This window comes from Cannabis sativa, chromosome 7, assembly GCF_029168945.1.
Source record: "Cannabis sativa cultivar Pink pepper isolate KNU-18-1 chromosome 7, ASM2916894v1, whole genome shotgun sequence".
Lineage (NCBI taxonomy): Eukaryota > Viridiplantae > Streptophyta > Magnoliopsida > Rosales > Cannabaceae > Cannabis > Cannabis sativa.
The window spans coordinates 41663059-41684802 of record NC_083607.1 but is presented as its reverse complement, the minus strand read 5'-3'; the positions used below and the strand labels follow the sequence as shown (position 1 = coordinate 41684802).

At 33.1% G+C, this 21744-nt stretch overlaps 1 long non-coding RNA gene across 1 annotated transcript; it reads right to left on the bottom strand.

Moving 5' to 3' along the window:
* Positions 1-3790: 3790 nt before the first annotated feature.
* Positions 3791-6433, bottom strand: LOC115697125 (uncharacterized). The gene is made up of 2 exons (XR_004007889.2): positions 6088-6433; positions 3791-4196 (listed from the first exon to the last, which is right to left on the bottom strand). It is a non-coding gene; the product is annotated as an uncharacterized LOC115697125 (long non-coding RNA).
* Between the last annotated feature and the right edge of the window lie 15311 nt (positions 6434-21744).

Genomic DNA, 21744 nt, shown 5'->3' with positions numbered 1-21744 from the left:
GCTGGACTTATTTTGTGGATATGTATATAGTCAGTTTCTGTTAGTAAAGTGGTTATCCATTAAATCGTTCAGACAGTTATTTCGGTTGTTTTTAGAGAGATAGTCGTATCTTGTTTCTTGTTGTTGTGATTACAGGTTAGATCTTGGAGCTTGAGAGTGTTCATCAATGGCGGAATGATCTGAATCTGGAATTGTTGAGTTCAAACTGAAGGGATTTCAGTGTCATCTTCATCATCAGATCTGAAGGGATTTCAGATTGAAGACATGTTGAAGAGGAGCTCAGTTGTTGCACAAGGGATTAAGCATTAACAATCAGTGTTCTTGATTGTCGTTGGTAATTCATTACTAATTGCTGTAAAGGTTGTATTTGATTCCTTTAGAGAGAATTGGAAATTGTAATATGAACCTTTGATAAATAGTGAATGAATTTACCCTGGTTCGGGGAACCCAAGCACTAGTCGACTGAGATGTGTTCTCAGTGCAGATGAAGCTTGTAAATTGATGTGTGATTTACAGCTTAAAGTTTAATTCATGTTCATAACTCATATCTTGAAATCTATCAATTTAAAGATGTACAACTTGGTAATTTGAATCATTAAAATCTACTAGTTGCACTTTCAATATCTATTCGATTCAATATCACCTGTTGATCTTAGATCAAATGATCTTAATCCTGATATGATTAGGTTCAATCTCAAGAGTGTTATTCGTGTTCTTTGATTTGTTAGTTAAGCCTACTTTTAGGTCAGGGTGATACGTACATTTTGGGAACACGGTAGTGCAATTGAGTGGGAGCGCTAACATAAATATGGAATCTATAGCTTCTATCTGGCGAATAGAAAGTAAAGGATGATTTCCTTCGAGCTTAACCAAACGAAAATATATGGTGGAGTACTCATTTCACTTAGCTAAAATATCATTTATACAGGGTTAAGTGTTTTAAGGATAAAATACACTGTAGGGTGTTACGGTAATCTAATCCCTTTACAGTGTAAATCATCTATATAGAGGATCATTAATCAAATTAGGATTATAACAATGGATAACTAATGACGTATCTATATCGTGGAACATATAGAGCGTTCTATATGACTGAGAGTGCAATTCCAAGTTCTTAGAGTGGATTCAATAAGGAATTAATAAGTTAGGGAATTTACTTGGTAAATTCGGTTCAACTTATTGGAAGCTCGGTTATATAGACCCATGGTCCCCATACTAGCTGAGACCATACTGCTTGTAAGACTGAGTTAATTGATTTTGATTAATCAATTTTAATTCTTAAGTTAGACTATGTCTACTTTATGAATTTTCACTAAGCAAGGGCGAAATTGTAAAGAAAAGAGATTCTAGGTTTATTTATTAATTAAGATACTTTATATGTCTAAATTAATAAATATATTAAATGACAATATTATTTAATAATTATTTTTAAGTTATTAAATAATTAGAATTGGCATTTAAAAGGTTAAATTGGAAAATTGGCATTTTCGAGAGTACTATTTGTTGGAAATTATTTTACCAGGATCTTAGATCTACTCACAAGTATGTTTATTAACATCCTAAATGTGAACTTTCTAAAACGATGAAATAAACAAATATAAAGTTTTGGAGACCTTACATTGGGTGCAGCGGAATAATATGACTCCTTCCGTTCAGATATCTAGCCCTTGATTCCTTTCTGTAGCAGAGCATTATCAATATCTGAACCTGGATCTTTTTCTCTGAATCTTTAATGCTGAAACTCCTTTGCTGATGATCTTTCTTCACGATCTTCCTCACTATGATTGAGGTATCACTTGCTGTGTGTGGGCACTACTCATACACTAAGAATTTCAAAATCTCAATGAGGAAGAGAGTGAGAGTGGGTTCAGCCAAAGATAGGGAGAGAGAAGGCTCAGGTTTTTCTCTGAAGGAAAAATAGAAAATTTAAGTGTAATTTTCCTGAAGCCTTCACTATCTATTTATAGCATTCCACTAGGGTTAGGTTTGAATTATTTGGCATTAAAATAATGAAAATATCAGAGGGAAAACCCTACAAAAGTGGCCGGCCATGCAAGGTGGATTTGGGCCTCACTTTTTGCAATTTTGCAGTTTTATCTTTTCTGCATCTGATTTTCTCAAAAACGCCAATTTTCTAATTCAACCATTTAAATGCCAATTCTAACTATTTAATAACTATAAATAATTATTAAATAATATTGTCATTTATCATATTTATTAATTGAACCATACAAAGTATCATAATTAACAAATATGCCCCTATAAACTCTTTCTTTACAATTTCGCCCTTACTTAGTGAAAAATTCACAAACAGACATAGTCTAATTTGAGAATTATAATTGATTAATCAAAACCAATTACATGAGTCTTACAAGCAATATTATCTCAACTAGTGGGGGGACCATGGGTCTATATAACCGAGCTTCCAATAAGTAGATCAAGAATTTAGCACTAAAATTCACTAACTTATTAATTCTTCGTTGAATCCACGTATAGAACTTAGAATTGCACTCTCAGTATATAGAATGCTCTATATGTTCCACCATATAGACACATCATTAGTTATCCATTGTTATAATCCTAATGTGATCAATGATCCTCTATATGAATGATCTACACTGTAAAGGGATTAAATTACCGTTGCACCCTACAATGTATTTAATCCTTAAAACACTTGACCCCGTATAAATGATATTTCAGCTTATGTGAAATGAGTACTCCACCATTTATGTTCGTTTGCTCAAGCTCGAAGGAGATCATCCTTTGCTTACTATTCGCCAGATAGAAGCTATAGATTCCATGTTTATGCTAGCGCTCCCACTCAATTGCACTACCGTGTTCCCAAAATGTACGTATCACCCTGACCTAAAAGTAGGCTTAACTAACAAATCAAAGAACACGAATAGCCTTTCAAGATTGAGCCTAATCATAATAGGATTAAGACATTTGATCTAGGATCAACTAGGCGATATTGACTTGAATAGATATTACGGTAAGTTTAATAAATCTAAGTCAAAGTTCAATATCGGTCCCTTCCGATGCATACTCCATGCATCCAACCTGAGCTTTACTTTAACCAATGCTCTGAAAAGAACATAGCATTTCTCCAAATGCAAGTGAACTCTGTTGTAGATTATCATATCAGTAAAACCTTATGTCTGATAAATCTAGGAAACTTTATTCACATAGTCATGTTTACTTTCCAATGTGTTGACGGCACAATAAATAGGATCAAGTATGTGAAAAGGGTTTCAGATGAATTTATACATTATGTACATATAATCATGAAATAAATCATGTGAACCATGGAACATTAAGGGCCCGTTTGGTTGGAGGTAATGAAAACAATGGAATAGGAATAGGAATAAGAGTAGGAATGGTAATGGAATGGAATAAGAATAGGAATAGGATTAGGTTGTTTGGTTAGATTTATGGAATCAATAATTGAATACATATTCTTATGTTTGGTTGACTATATAATAGAATGGAATGGAATAAATTAATTTTTAACAAAAATACCATTATTTTTAAACATGATTAAAAAATTAAATTAAATATATTCAACTTATATATATTTTTTTTAAAAAAAATTGATATATATTAAAAAAAAACTGATATGCATTAAAAAAAATTAATATTTATTTAAAAATCTAATATATATATATATATAAATTTATATTTATTGAATTTACTATAAAATATTACTTCTTGAAAAAAATTGACATATATTTAAAAAAAAAACTATATATAATCACATGAAAATTTTAATTTTAAAAAAATTATATAATCATAATTTTAAAAAGTATAAGTATTCATGTCCAATACCCATATTTATGCTCAAAATAATTGTTTGTAAAATTATGAGCATAACACATTACACCAGATCCAAAAAATTATAATTTGTATACTACTGAATGTCAAAGGCAATATATATTATCCTACAAATTATTTTAGACCAAAGTGAATAACCATGATTTTTCTAATTCTTTCCCGAGCTGTGTACTAAAGAGAGCCATCAATCAGAAGTCTCGCCCATTCATCCTTCTCATCATCTGGGACACTGAAAAAGTAAGAAATCAGAGCATTATCTTGCATAATCATGAGAGCTACCTTATGACGTTGAGTTGTAGTAAGTGTAGTGATCCTTTCTAACTCTTTCCCGAGCTGCATATGCTTTTCATTCATTATGTCTTGGACTGCAACCAAAATCAGAAAGCTGTTAAATCAGTTGGCTTAAAGACTCGCTATTATTATTCAAAAAAAAAAAGACTTGCTATTCTTAGCAAGTGCTAGCCTATTGTTTCAACACAAGACCAGAGCATATGCAATATCCATATATATATAATATAATTTCATAAAAAAAAATCCAAAATTCAAATGGCCAGACTATGTAATTCTATAATACATGAGGTTATGTAAGTTTCGAAGGAATCTATTAACTACATAAGTTACTAGCAATTTCGTAAAAGCTAACCTCCTCTGTTAGGAGAGGTTATTTATTTCTGCCTTAGTTTATAGTTTAAATATAAATATACAAGCAATTCAAACAGATTGTGAGGCTGAAGAACTTCACCAAGATCATATATATACACCTATAATCTCTATTGAGAAAAGAGATAACAAAGTAGATCACAAAAAAATACTACTATGAATTACAATAAATACGATCTTTTTGAAGTGTAGGATTATTGGCATCCCCACCATACAAGTCCCCTCTATATATTATCACTTGTAAAAGTTAAGAAAATGATTGATTGTATTGTATCCTAATATGGTTATATTTATTTGTTGTGATTTAACACTTGGTTTGCCTTGCATTATGTGGCTTGCAATTTACAAACCCAAGAAGTTCGGCCGTCTTGGTTGATAAACCGGGTAAGTAAAAAAACTTAAAAGCCACAAGGCTCTCTAATCATTCTTAGGGAACATATTATTGGATTGAAAATATCCTATCTTCAAAGGTAAAGCAAGTATACAATAACAGTAGCCCAACTAGAAAAGAGATATTGAGTCTGTAGAAATTTCAGGACCACCAATGAACAAACTATAGGAGTCTCCCACATACTTGAGCTCATAACCCAAAAATCTGGCCTTATTCTATTCGATTCATTATGCGGATATTGAGACTCGAGTCTCGAACTGGTGTGCTTAAAGAATGAAGGGTGAACTGAAGTGCTCAAGTTAGTACAATGAATCACAACACAACATCTTTGTTATCATTTTTTTATCATAAAGTTAATTAATAAAAGCTAGTGATTAGTGGAGGCCAGGAACAAATAATTAATCTCCGTGAATCTACAGAGAACTATGCACATGTAATACAAAGATTACTATGGACTTGAAATCAAGCTGCAGTAACAGCATAATAAATTTGCTTTGATTTGAAATCAACCATTTTCTTTAATTTAACTCTAATCATCACTACATGTCTATAATTAGTATTCAGCTTTAGCTATTGTTTTTTTATTATATTCCTTCTTACAATCTAGATCAAGCTAAATATTCTAAACTACTTTCTAGGATAATGCTAGTTTTGGCTGATGTTTGTTTTTGACCCTTACAGAGCAATGAATTTGGATACAATCCTATGGTGGTGGATGACTTTCTATTCTATCCCTTCTTCACATTAAATTTCAAAACAAAGCAACAAAATCCAAGTTTTCAACAAGATTGACAATCTGTCAAATGTGTGGACCTGCACTTCAAGACACAAAAGCCAAGCTTTTTTCCAAGTACGAATTGAATCTTTGTGTTGATTTTTTAATCATCTTTCTTCCAATCTTCGTCGTTTACTAATCTATATATTGCTTAAAGAATGATTATAAGACAATACGACAATCCAATCAATCTTTTTTGTTTGGGAAGTAATGGCAGTATCCGACTCTAACAAATTTCAATTTTGGGGAGACAGAGCAACTAAACAAATTGAAAGAGAGAGATGAAGGAGATTAGAAATAAAATCAACCACATCTGATACAGATTTATGAAAATAACACATACATTCAGAACAGATTCACACATTCATACACAAAACAACAAGAGCAGATTCAGAATCATCAAACCAGAAAGAGAGAGAGAAAAAAATACCTCTGACAATGCTACCACCAATCAAGGAACCCAGCACTTGCAGAGATGATCGAAGAAGACAGTCCTCACAACAATGGCGGCAGATTAATCTTCACCTTGCTAGGGTTAGGGTTTGTTGGGTTGGGCCATGGCTGTAGTAGGAGAGAGATAATTTGTTGATATGCCAAAGTAGTGGAATGGAATTATAATTCCACCGAATGAAAAATGGAAAGCAATTCCATTAGTTTGGGAGAATAGCATTACTATGGAATTCTTTTCCAAAATTGTTATTTTTCAACCAAACAAAAGAATCAGGCCCATTAGTATTCCATTCCATTCTTTTCTAGCCCATTACCATCAACCAAACGGGCCCTAAATGTTATTTCTGATCTATATTAATAAGTAAATCTGATTATATTGAAATGAGTTTTATTTAGGGCATAAAACCCAACAGTATTCTTATACACTTCATTTTTCGAAATGCAATATATATTTATAGAAAATTAAATTTGAGTTGTAAATTAATTTAAATTAATTTTGAAACAACTTAAATTGAATAATTTTCTAAATATTTATTGGAAATTATTACTAAGATGGAAATAATTCATGTTATTTTTATATCCATCTAAGTATAATTTATAAATATGAAATTAAAATTTATATTTAGAATTTTTGATTCTAAATTGGAAATTTTAATTAATTAAATATATATATTTAAAATAAATAAATTAAAATAAGTTTAAGAAGAAAATACAACTTTCATTAAATAATGAGCTTTATTATTAGGATAATCGATCTCCATTGTTGGTTTTACATAACTATTGTTTTAGTGAGTAATCCTCCCTAATGGAGGAACGTTCATTAGCAAGTTAGCACCGTTTAATCTCGAAAGATAAGTAATCTTGTAAGTTTTCTATATAGTATTGATCACCCTAATGGTGGCGACTGTATAAGACTTACAAGAATATTAAATAATGGTGGAAGCTCATAAGATAGAATAGCCTTGACTCTCGCCTAAACGGGACAACGCGGATTCCAATCTTAATCGAATAAAAGGTTGCTAGAATGTTTATCATTTTAGATGAGCTGACAACTCTATTCAATGGATGGTAGCTTTGACTCTCGCCTAAACGGGACACTGATATCAGTTTGTTGAAGACCTTGGAAATTATTTAGGATTGTATGTTTTAGTATTTTCACTTGTCATTCCTACTTGCTATGTGATTAATAATTTCTGAATTGTGTATGAATTTATATTGAACCATGTTATTTTCTGTTATTAAATTGTAGTTTAATTTCGAATCTTCATTGTTGGTCTAACTTGGTTTGTTTTTCTAATGAGATAAATTCCTAATGGATTTTCACCATTACACAAACATAATAGTGTTAGATCTTGAAAGATAAATATTGTATATGCAACTGTTGGTATTATATTTATCCAGGATCTTAGATCTATTTGCAAGTATGTTGATTTAACAACCTAATATTGAACTTCTAAAACGATGAACTAAACACATAAAAGTTAGGAATAACTTACAGTGATTGCAGCGGAATTAATGTCTCCTTCCACTCAGATCTCTAACCCTTGATTCCTGTCTGTAGCAGAGTATAATCAAGATCTGAGCCCGAAAGTTCTTCAGTTGGATGTGATCCTTCACAGTCTTCCAAACTATGATGAGATACTGAATGATGTGTGTGGGCACTTCTCTCTCACTAGGGATTTCGAAATTTCTCTCTTGTTTTTCTCTCTTGATTTCGTGTGACACACTTTGCAAAGCAAAGTTTTCTCAATAAAACACATGCATACAAAGAGAGGAGAGGGGCTGCTATAAATAGGAAAAGAGAAGATCACAACTTTCCAAATAAACAGTTTCCTCTTTTACTGTGTAATTGAATAACTGCCTTATTTAGTGTGATTCACCGCTTTCCTATTTAGGCTAGGCTTTGATTAGCAATTAAATGACAAATTAAATTGAAAATAATAATTGGGAAAAATGCAATGATGTGGCCGGCCATGGTGTGAATGGGCCTCACATGGATTTTGCAGTTTCCTCAATTTTATTTCTATTTCTCCAAAAATGCCATTTTTCCAATTCTAATCATTTAAATGCCAAAACTAATTATTTAATAACTAAAATAGATTATTAAATAATATTGCCATTTAAAATTAATTATTAATTCAGACATGCAAAGTCTCATAATTAATAATTAAACCTAGAAACCCTCTTATTTACAATTTCATCCCTAAACTGTGAGAATTCACAAATTAGACATAGTCTAACTTTTAGAATTATAATTGATTAATCATAAATCAATTATAGAGTCTTACAAACAGTATAGTCCCAACTAGAATGGGGACCGTGGATCTATATTCTGAGCTTCCAATAAGTTGAACCGATTTACCAAGTAAATCTCTAACTTATTAATTCCTCATTCAATCCACTCTTAGAACTTGGAATTGCACTCTCAGATTTATATAGAGCATATCATATGTTTCACGATATCAATATGCTATCTCATTTAACCATTGTTATAATCTTAATGTGATTTAGAAATCCTCTATATAGATGATTTACATCGAGACGGGACCAATTTACCGTTTACACCCCCTCAATGTATTTTGCCCATTTGAACACTTAGTTACCTGTAAATGATGTTTTAGTGATCTAACATATAGTCACTGAAACAAGAGCTCATCCATTTACTTCTATTTAACTAAGCTCAAAACGAATCATCACGTTACTTCTATACACCAGTAGAAGCTATAGATTTCCATATTTATGTTTAGCACTCCCATTCAGTTATGCTATCATGTTCCCAAAATATATGTATTATCCTGACTCAAAGCAGGCTTTAACTAATAAATCAAAGAACAAGAATAGCACTCCTGAGATTGAGCCTAAGCATATCAGGATTTAGATTCTCTTAATCTAAGATCAACTTCTGACATTGACTTGGAAAGATACAACGGTAAGTTTACAATATCTTTAACCATGTTCAATATCGGTCCAGTCCAATGCATACTCCATGCATTCAAAACCAGTATACTTTGCCAATGTTCTGGAAAGAACATAACACTTACTCCAAGTGTAAGTATACTTCATCGCTGATTATCACATCAGTGTAAATCCAAAACACTGATGAACAGGGACCAAATCTTTTGAATCATATAATCACAATCACATTCCACTGTATTGACGATACTGTAATTGTGAATAACTATATGTTCTGGATTTAACTGATTTTGTGCATATATCAAGTATATGTATTAAACCATAAACATGTAACATACATGTAATCATAATTCACTTCTAAATTGATAACTAATCAGATTGTAATGAGTTTTATTTAGGGCATAAAACCCAACAAACTCCCACTTGCACTAACATAAAACAAGTTGTGCATTACAATCAATCTTTTGTCTTGATCCTCTGATCAAGTGTAGTATCTTTGAATCCACCCATATATCTGGAACCAGGTTCATGAGACACATGAAACCTCCCTAACTTATGCTTTACTCATCAAGGGATACTGAAAATCCTTACTACCCATTAAGTACATCTGAACCACCAGAAGACATATCTCTCAAATTTTAAAATTTGGAATTGAGATAAAGCAGTGTAGAATTTTCTTCAGTAAAATAACTTTCTGGTAATTTTGAATTTACAAAGTTATATCTTCTCCAATGAAGCTTAAATTATTATAGATGGGTTTTAACACTCTTCTATAATGATTCCTCCATCCCCAGAGTAACCACCATCTCATAATGAGTCGGTGTGCATATCAGGATCACTAATGCATAGTTCCTTAAATAACATATACGTCACTTTTGTAAATCTTTCTTGATTGTCCTTTTAATGTTCCCCATTTGATTAGATCTCAGATGGCTCCCACTCAATAGCAGATGTCTGGTTAGAAACTTTTAACCTTTTACTATTGTTTCTGGGAATATCTCATTGTGACTTATTATCTTAAGCCGAAACTGTAAGTTTCTTTAAGATTAGGTCAACAACATAGCAGTCTAGTATTTGAAGTGAAAAATACTTGCTAGAGATTTAAGCAATCAAATCAAGATACCATAAAATGTTATGAGAAATAGACATCTTGAATCAGTCTTTCGAATAGACTATGCAAGAATTCTTCTATCTTATTCTCATAATTCTGATAAGTTATTTCTATCCATGTGAATGGTTAGACTTGTTTTTATCAGAGGTGTTCTTAAGTTCCTATCACAATTATCAACCAAACGAAGATGGGTAAAGAATTTTAATATTCTCCCACTCAACCAAGGTAATGTGAAACATTATCAAAGAACTTTAATGGTATCAATAACTATTACAACAGTAAATCTAAACTGGAACATATAATCAAGATCAAGGATTTAAATAGCTAATTTATTATATTATTTCCATGTTTAAAATTATGTGTCACAAAGGGTACTGTAGAATAAAGTCCACCCCTAAGTTTATAGAGATTATGGTCCACCCCTAAAGGTTGTAAATCTCTAAGTGTGATAGAGAGTCTGTGGAGTTGAATATAATCCAGAGTTCATTAGATATAAAAAATCGTTTGAACTGCATATTATTCTTAACTTTTCTCCACCCCTATTAGATCAAAAGATCTTTTTATTAAACAAATTCTCAAATAATTGTTTTTGGAACTAACAATTATTCATAAACATAGAAATAACATCTAGTGTTTATGTAGTAATAACTCTGTAAAGAGTTTAGATACCTTTTGAATTTGCATCAAAAACACATACACATTCAAACATAATAAATATAATAATCGGTAATAGATAAAATAAAGAACTGAAGCTCAACTCATAAATTGCAATATAATTGAAAAAGATATTTTATTTAAACCAAAAAAAATTGTTTGCAATATTTATGAGAACCAAACAGGGAATTAAGATCCCAAAAATTGAAATCCAAATTGTTTGAAAAACTAAACAATTAATTCAAATGAAAGAGCTTCTTCTTTATTGTAGACAATCTCCATCCACCATCCAACTTTCTAATCCAACTCGTTAAGACAACACCCGAGTTTAAGAAGCTTTAGCTATAAGAAGAGTAATAAACAGGGTTAGTAGTCCAGAATTAATAATCCAAAAGGATAATAATTCACTAAAAACACATCAGTTTATAAAGAAAATACCTTGTTTCTTTGCGAGATACTTAGGACATTGGGATTTCCAATGGCCTTTCTCATTGCAGTAGAAACATTTTCCTTTTTGTGTATTGCCAGAAGCTCCAGCATTTTTGTTCCTAGCTGCATTCCCAGCTTGAGCTCACTTCTTGGAATTTTTCCACTTCTTCTTATGATTGGATTTGGAAGTAGAAGCAACAAGTGCTTCAGGACTACTTGTCTTATTACCATTTCCAGAATTCTGAGGTTTATTCCCTCTTTTCTTGGGACCTCCAATCAAATTTTCATATGTCTGAAGGTCACTGACTAAAGTATGAAAGTCTTGTTCCTTCTTATTCATGACATAATTTGATGTGTAGGGCAGAAAATCTGGAGTCAGGCTATTCAAGATGAGACTCACTTGAGTAGTCTGATCCATTTCAGCACCATGATTCTGGGCCTCCTGGAAATAACTAGCCATTTGGAGAAGGTGATCACGCACATTCTGATGGGGTTCCATCCGTGCTTTGATGAATTTCTTAGTCGCGTCGAAACAATACTGAATAGATGCCATACCGAATAGCTCAGTTAACTGCGTCATGATTTCTGCAGCCGTGACAGTGTTTGCAAACCTTGTTTTCAAGGTGTCAACCATGCTGGAAAGCATGAAGTAACGAGCTTTATTGTTAGCATTATGCCAACGCTCGAACTTCTCTTTCACAGCTTTGGTTGCATTGTCACTTGGCTGCTCAGGGGACGGCTCAGTCAACACAAACGAGGCACTTTCACCTATGAGAGCAATATGAATGTTCTCTCTCCACTTTGGAGAGTTAGACCCATTTAGCTTATTTTCAGTTAAGAGTAACAACATGGGATTTGACATTTCAATTCAGGATACTACAAGATAATACATAGATATCAGTTATGGTTTATCACAAAATCTCATTTAGAAATTATCAGCATACAGCAAGTAGGAATGACTAGAGAAAATAAAAAAAAAAATCAATCCTAAATAATTTCCAAGGTTTTCAACAAACTGATATCAGTGTCCCGTTTAGGCGAGAGTCAAAGCTATCATTCATTGAATAGAGTTGTCAGCTAATCTAGAATAGCAAGTATGTTGATTTAACAACCTAAGCATATCAGGATTTAGATTCTCTTAATCTAAGATCAACTTCTAACATTGACTTGGAAAGATACAACGGTAAGTGTACAATATCTTTAACCATGTTCAATATCGGTCCAGTCCAATGCATACTCCATGCATTCGAAACCAGTATACTTTGCCAATGTTCTGGAAAGAACATAACACTTACTCCAAGTGTAAGTATACTTCATCGCTGATTATCACATCAGTGTAAATCCAAAACACTGATGAACAGGGACCAAATCTTTTGAATCATATAATCACAATCACATTCCACTGTATTGACGATACTGTAATTGTGAAAAACTATATGTTCTGGATTTAACTGATTTTGTGCATATATCAAGTATATGTATTAAACCATAAACATGTAACATACATGTAATCATAATTCATTTCTAAATTGATAACTAATCAGATTGTAATGAGTTTTATTTAGGGCATAAAACCCAACAGCAACATCTAGCTGTTCATCAATTGATGACACCTTAGACTAGTATTTTACAATATGAAACAAGAAGATTGTATAAATAAGATTACTTTGACTCTCGCTAATCAGAGCATCGTTGGATTCTTATTTAAAACGAAATTATCCTAATTCCTCTTAACTTATTCATTTCGAATTAGCTCAATGACATATCATTGGATGAATGGTCTATAAATCATATAAAGTCATTCTATATTTTCTCTTAAGAAATTAAATGACGCATATGATTATATTCTCAAAATTCTATCCCAAAATGATATAAATCCTCAATCTTAGAAATCTCCTATTTGTATGGGCAAATCAATCATAGAGTTAAAATTAGTAGTGGTAGTCCAAGAAAGAATTACTCATCATACAGTTACACTTTCACAAGTATTTAATAACCATTTTCTATCAATGGATTCAAACTGTATGGTTTTAGTATTTTGTGACCAGAATCCACTTGCACTATTTTAAGAACTCTTTGGTGTAACTAAACTTAAGTCATCAAAAGATACAACCACATATTTTATAAATCTATGGCATTTGTATCTTGTTCATAGTGGTTTTGACAAGATCAATCTTTGCAAAGAGTTAATATGCCTATATCCACTGAAAGTAAGTTCATCTCATTCGCAGATGTATGTACATTCAGGGGTGGATATGAGTTTTCGTTGTATTCTTAAAACGATCACTCTAGATTTTACCTTAAGCAAAAGAAATTTGAAATGTTTGAAAAATTTCATGAATTTCTAGCAATGGTGAAAACCATTAAGGTAAGTGGTTAAAGATCTTGCAAACTGATAGGGGTGGAGAAAAAGTTAGTAGATATGCAGTTCAAAGATCATTAATTTGATTTTTGAATTATATCCAAACTTACCTCCCCAGAAATTCAATTTGCATATTGATATATAGTTACTAGTCGTTGCCTAAATCCTTCTATGGTAATATAATTTCAAAATGATGCAATGGTTGTATACTTTATGTAAATCATTACTAGATTCATGGATGACCTAATCGAAATCTTAAGAAAAGCTAGAACTGATCACCCTGGTTTGCATGTTTGTTAGCTATTCTAAGTGATTAGGGGTGGAACATCCCATAGTCAATAGATAAGAAAGTGTTTGTTTAAACAAATACTACTTTGTAAGAGAATGACTAAGTCTGAAAATAAAGTAGAAAATAAAGGAGATATTCCTTTTCTTGATTCCAAAAGTGTTCTATCATCTTATTTTACATGATGATCCCACTGCCTCTGTTGTCTTGACACAACCGAAGAGGATAATACCATTTAGTTTTCTTAGACATAATTCACGGTACCTTGTCGTAGTGGGAGGGTTTCTAGGAACTCACCTTCTTATGACTTGGAAGACACTAGTGATTAAAATCCATTGTGAGTTTAAACAAGTAATGGATTGTCAAGATAAGAAACTAAGAAGAAAGCCAAGAGAACTATGGTTTAATCCATTCACGTGGAGTAACCTAAAGTTTTCTATTACAAGGACATAAAAGGAAATTTTCGTTAATAAGTCTATTCAATGGACTCAACAAAACTTCATGTTCCTAGTATTATAGGTTTGAGTTTATCTAAACCTATGGCTTGTGGTATACCTGGTAATTACTTACTCCAATGCAAGCAACTTACTTTAGTAAGAAGCTGAAGCATTTTCTTTCCTATGGCAATCTATAGAAGCTTCACAACTTCTAGACATAGATTTTATTTATCTAAGGAAAAGTCTCAACTATTCCAGAAAAGATAAAGCCATGAAAGAATTTCTTAAATCAACAGTGAGAGGTCTCAGAAATGCTTTAGTATGCCTTAGACCAGACACTTGCTATTGAGTGGGACAATCAAATAAATCTTAAGATTAAGAAGAGGAACTATATGTTAGTCAATAAGGGTGTGTTTAAAAACTCTTAGGCTACACCACATCAGATTTCGAGACTTGCCTTTGTGCTAGAAAGTCTGCTTATAAGATGGTGATTACTCTGGGGGTGGAGTAGCGATTTTGGAGAAGTGTAAAAACCTATCTGATGTCTCTAGGTCTATCAGAGAGAGACTGAATGTTAAAGTTGTAGGAAAGGTACTTATTCAGTCTAAGGAAAGTTCTATACATTTGTGGCACCGTTCCAACTTGCCTTAACTACTAGTGTTACTTCCTGAATAACCAAGAAGTAGTTGCCAAAAGTATAGAATCCAGTATCCCAAGAGAGTAGACATATAGAGAGGAATTTCACATTATCAAGGATTTTGTGATTAATGAAGAGTAATGGTGGAGAAGAGGTTGTGTTTAATTCAACCTGTCAGATCCTATTACGAGGAGTTTACTACTATTACAGTTGATTTGTGTATCAAGGTGTTGAGATTATTTGAAATGCACATTTTGTTTTATATTAGTTCAAGTGGGAGTTTGTTGGGTTTTGCACCCTAAATAAAGCCCATTTCAATATAATCAGATTTACTTAGTAATAAAGATCAGAAATAACATTTTATTTTCCATGGTTCACATGATTTATTTCATGATTATATATATATATATAATGTATGAATTCTATTTAAGTCCAAAACATATGAATTTGTTAATGATTATAGTGTTGTCAGCACAGTGGAATATAATCTTAATTATATGTTCGAAAGTTTATTCCCTGATTTGTCAAAATACTGGATTTAGACTGACATGGTATAATGAGTGATAGGTATTCTTACACCTTGGAAAAGTGTTATGTCCTTTCTAGGACATTGGCAAAGTTTACCAGTATCGGATGTATGGAGTATACATCGGAAGGGACCAATATTGAACTTTGATTAGATATATTTGAATTTACCGTAATATCTATTCGATTCAATATCACATGTTGATCCTAGATCAAATGATCTTAATCCTGATATGATTAGGTTCAATCTCAAGAGTGTTATTCGTGTTCTTTTATTTGTTAGTTAAGCCTACTTTTAGGTCAGGGTGATACGTACATTTTGGGAACACGGTAGTGCGATTGAGTGAGACCGCTAATATAAATATGGAATCTATAGCTTCTATCTGGCGAATAGAAAGTAAAAGATGATTTCCTTCGAGCTTAACCAAACGAAAAATAAATGGTGGAGTACTCATTTCACTTAGCTGAAATATCATTTATACAGGGTTAAGTGTTTTAAGGATAAAATACATTGTAGGGTGTTACGGTAATTTAATCCCTTTACAATGTAAATCATATATATAGAGGATCATTGATCAAATTAGGATTATAACAATGCATAACTAATGACATATCTATATCGTGGAACATATAGAGCGTTCTATATTATTGAGAGTGCAATTCAAAGTTCTTAGAGTGGATTCAATAAGGAATTAATAAGTTAGGGAATTGACTTGGTAAATTCGGTTCAACTTATTGGAAGCTCGGTTATATAGACCCATGGTCCTCATACTAGTTGAGAACATACTGCTTGTAAGACTCAGTTAATTGATTTTGATTAATCAATTTTAATTCTTAAGTTAGACTATGTCTACTTTATGAATTTTCACTAAGCAAGGGCAAAATTGTAAAGAAAAGAGATTCTAGGTTTATTTATTAATTAAGATACTTTATATGTCTAAATTAATAAATATATTAAATGAAAATATTATTTAATAATTATTTTTAAGTTATTAAATAATTAGAATTGGCATTTAAAAGGTTAAATTGGAAAATTGGCATTTTTGAGGAAATGGGAATGAAAAATAACAAAATGGGAAAGTTCCAAAGTGAGGCCCAATTTCCTTATATGGGCCTCCCACTATGCAAGAGGTTTACCATTTTATTTTTTCTATTATTTTAATGCCACACAATTCTAACCTTAGAGGGCATTCTATAAATAGAAAGTGTTGGCTTCAGGAAACTCATAACTTTGCACATTGTTTCCTTCAGAGAAAACCCAAGCCGCCCCTTCTCTCTCTTTTCTTCTCTAAATTTCGAAATCCCTTGAGTGAATGAGTAGTTCCCACACACATCAAGTGGTACCTCAATCATAGTATGTAAGACTGTGGAAAATCAACCAACAAGAAGGAGAATCAGCATCAAAGAAGGAGAGAAAGAGATCCAGTTTCAGATCTTGATAATGCTCTGCTACAGAAAGGAATCAATGGCTAGAGATCTGAATGGAAGGAGTCATAATATTCCGCTGCACCCAATGTAAGGTTTTCTTAAACTCTTATGTGTTTATTTTCATTGTTTTAGAATTCATATTAGGATGTTAATCAAACATACTTGGTAGTAAATCTAGATACTGGTAAAATAATTCCAACAGCCATTACCAGAATATAGGGGCCAAACCTCTATAAATCATTGTGTCTTAATATTAATTATCATTCCACACATGACAGTCATAAGCGAAATTTGATCCTAGTTAGACTCTACGTCAGTTGGCTAAATCTACAGTCAACACTTATAGTGTTTAATTCTGGGAGTGAATACAATTAGATCTAAATCTATTATGGGACTTATATATTAATATTCACATTGAATTAATGGCACATAAAGAATTCAAGATGTAGTTAGAAGGGTAAAACATTAGTTTTGACCAACTCTAATTATGAACTAATAATTGGAGGAGGAACTACTTATGTTAATTATATTAATGTACTGCTAGAAAGAATTCTATAATATAAGTCTATATTTTCAACGAGTGTAATTCTATATTTATGGTCAAGTAATAATAGAATTAATAAATTGAGTTATTGATGAGTTCAATAGTAATTTAGAGTTAATTGGAGCTTCAAATATAGGTCTATGGTCCTCGGATCATGTCTATAGAAAATTGTATAGGGCAAGGTTTAATTTGAGGAATAAACTAAAAAAAAAAAGTAATTTCTATGAGAATAATTCTAGAGGAAAAAATAATAATTTTGAATAATTATTATTTTATATAATTATTTAGCTATAAATTTACTAATTAAATAGATTTAACTATTTAGTTTTATTCATAGAAAACTATATATTAGTTAAATATAATATTATTGCTAAATAATATTATGAGAGAGAACTATATTATTTTAGTAGAAAATAATATTTAATTATTCTAGAATTAAATAAGAGATTAATAAGAATTAATCAATTATTATTTATTGAAAAATAAATAATAAATCTTATTTAAGATTAAATTGGTAAAATAATTTTATGCATTAAAATATGGCTCACATGTGTCAGCCTATGGCTGGCTATGCTCCTACCAGGATCTGGCCGGCCATGTGCCTGCTAAGGTTGGGCTGGCCATGTGCTTGCCGGGATCTTGGAGGTCATGTTCCTGCCAGCTTTGGCAAGAGGAGGCCAGCCATTGTAGGTGTTGGCCAGCCTTAGTAGGAGATGGCTCGCCTTGGTGATGGCCAACCTTAGTGGTGGCAAGCCTCTATAGATGGAGGCCAGTCCTCGGAGGTAGAAGCCAACCTTTAAAGGTGGAGGCCCGCCTTTGTACACCTTTGCCTTCCAGAGATCAGGCTTCTTGGTCAAACGGATCCTTCCTTGGTCTAAAAATAACTTTTTGGCTGGCTAGCTTGTGCTTAAACCTTGGCCAGCCATATAAACTCATCATGGTCGGCCTATAGACTCCCCTTGACCGACCAGACATGGTGGTATAGCTCCTCGACAGCTCACTTAACCCCTTTCCCTTGCTACTTGATAGTTTTGCCATACCTTGTAAGGAGACTTTGTCTTGCTATTGGCAAGGCTGTATTCCACTTCTAATCTATCTTGATTTACGTGGACATGCCACGTCAGGTGGACAACATTTTGGATGACACTATATATTTATGCTAAAGCTTCAAGTCAAGTGGTTAATTTTGCTAAGTCAACTTTCTATATAAGCCATGGGAATACCGAGGACTTGATAAGGGAGATAGATAGCATACTTCAAATTTTGAGAGTCTCCTGCCATGAGAAACATCTGGGTTGTCATATTTCATGGGAAGGACCAAGAAGACTCTCTTCCAACATGTCAGAGATAAAGTTTGGCAAAACCTCTTCCATTGGAAAACATAATTCTTTTTTTAAGGAGGTAAAGAAACTTTGATCAAGGCAGTGGTACAAACTATTCCATCTTACTAAATGAATCTCTTCAAATTTCGTATCTATAAAAGATCTTCATGGTATGATGGCTAGATTCTAGTGGGAGGAGAAGGGAAATAAGAAGAGAATCCACTAGTGTAAATGGGGTAGAATTTGTTGGCATAAAAATAATGGTGGCTTGGGCTTTTGAGACCTAAGTGTTTTCAATAAAGCAATGTTGGTTAAGCAAGTTTGGAGGTTCATTCATTACCCAAACTTATTAGCTCTTAAATTCCTAAAAGGTTTTTACTTCCCAAATTCGACTATCTTAGAAGCTGGAGCTGCCTCTAAAATGTCTTTCATTTAGAGAAGATGTAAAGCCCGCTTAGTTAATTTGGAAATTAGCAGTTGTTTATGTTTATTTATGAAATTATTTATAGCTATTTAAATAATTTATTACTGTTATTTATGGAATTCAGAAATGCATGATTATGTCATCAGTAGCCTTTATATTTTGCATTTCCGGTGTCCGGTATTTTGGAACTCGGCGTTTGGCTCAGTAGAAATCACAACTTAGTATGTTAGTAATTTGGGGACGGGTTTTAGACATTGGGAATGTCGGGAATGGCCGGGAATTTAGAATTTCCCAAAAATACCCCTTTAGTATGATTTTCATGATTTTATGGTGGAGGGGCAAAATGGTCTTTTTGCCCCATTAGTGTTTTGTCTTATGTGAGTGTATTATTTGAAAAATAAATATTTGTTTAATGTTTACTTGGCTGAAATGAGGTGTGATAAGTGAGTATTTATGTTTAATTCTTCATTTTTACAAAAATGAGACTAAGTGTTAAAAATAGAATTTTTTCCAAAGAAAACACTCTCTTTTCTCTCTCTCTTTTTCGGCTGAAACTTGGGGTTCAAGAGCTGGAATTTTTGGTGGTGATTCAAGCTTGGATTGCAAGCTCTAATAATCCCTTGTTGAGGTATTTCTTTATATAATTTCTCTACCTTGTTTTCTTGAGTTTGTTTGATGAAAAAGTTGAGAAAATGCATGTTAATTTGAAGTTCTTGCTGCTGTGTTTAATTGTTGTTTCCAGTAGCTTAATTAGGTTTTAAATGGTTGGATTATATAGGTTTTAATGCATGCTAGTGGTGTTGTTTAAAGCTTTGAATTTCCTATGCAAATATGTGATTTTTGAGTGAAATGGTTCATTTTGTTTCTGTGAAATTGCTGGGTGTTCTTGTATGTTTTCAGAAGCTTATTCATGCTTATTTGAGTAGAATTAAATAGGTTTGGATGCATGTTAGTGGATTTAACCAAGTTTGAGTTTTGGAACTCAAAGCTTGGTCTTTAATGGTGAATTTTGCCTATGTGTTTTCTGGGTGGTTTTGATGCCTTGGATTTGTTCTAGGGATAGTTTAGAACAGGTCTGGAAAGTTTGGGACCAATTGGGGTTGAATTGGTCGAGTTATGAGAATTTTAGTTGGCTGCCTGCGAGGAACCGGAATTCCGGTTGTGCATCCGAATTCGGATGAGGGTTCGATAATTCCCTAACCGGAATTCGGTTGGGCAACCTGCTTACGGTTGGGGAATTTTTCCGAACCCTAGTTTTCCTCGTTTTTAGGTTTTTAGGGGTATTGCCATGCTTTTTATCGATAGGGAAACTTTTAGTTCTTAGTTTTAGTCCCCGGGAAGTGATTTAGCGTGTCACTTATAGCGTTGTGATTTTTATGGTTTAGGAGCCGCAATCCGCCGCTCGGCTTCGGTTCCGTCGGGTTGGCCAAGACACCCGAAATCGGAATCCGTAAGATTAGTATAACGGTATGCATATGTAGATTACATGTTTAGCGTGCATGTAGGTAGCCTATTAGATTACATTAGTTGTATGTTGGCTTCGAACCATCCAACCCCGTCACGTCGGTACAGCCGGAGTATGACCAAGAATGGAGTATGACCGGCTTGACCGATCAGCCGACACTTGGTTGGTGGTTCCGTGCTAATGACGTATCCCGTCTGCAGACAGCCGGAGTATGACCAAAGGCGGAGTATGACCGGCTCGACCGATCGGGAGGATATAGTAACACGTCGGTACAGCCGGAGTATGACCAAGAATGGAGTATGACCGGCTCGACCGATCGGTTGTTACGTGTCAATAGTACCGTCCCTATGAACGTTCGTAACTCGCACCATGTTGGACATGGCGGTAGTGGCTCAGTACCATGTTGGACATGGCAGTAGCGGGACTCAGTATCGTGTTGGACACGGCAGTTAGTATTATGTATGAGTATTATTATGCTTTTCTTACTGAGTCTGTCGACTCACAGTTTATATTCATGTGTAGGTAAAGGCAAGGCTGTAGCTGATGGACCGTGAGCGAGCTCATGAGATTGTACATGTCGGGGCGGTTAGGCCTGGAGCGTACGATCCTCGGGACAGCAAGGCTGAGATTTTTGTAACTGTCGTTAGACGACTTTTATTTTGATGTAATAGTTAAACAGTTAAACTTTTTGTAAATGTTTTTATAATCGGGATCCCGAGTCTTTTATAATATGTTTTACAAGTTTAATCAAAAAGCAAAATTTTAAATTAATCACGTTTTTCCATAAACCTCGTTGATTAGCAACGAGCTGCACAGTACGTTTAAAAATCACGTAATACGCCTAAGGTAGTTAGGGTGTTACAATTTGGTATCAGAGCCGCCAGGTTGTCTTCCGAAGATCGTCACGACATGTACAATCATCATCAGCAGTTAGCTCGGTTCACGGTTCAGTAAGCCTTTATTGCTTTAGTAGTTTATTTTATTCAGTTATGAAAAAGAAAAGCCTGTTAGGAAGCATGTTAGTAGCCTGATAGTAGAATAGGCGCATGTTTCGTTTTTAATTTCCAAATTAAGCGGCATTAGTAAGCTCGCCTTGAATA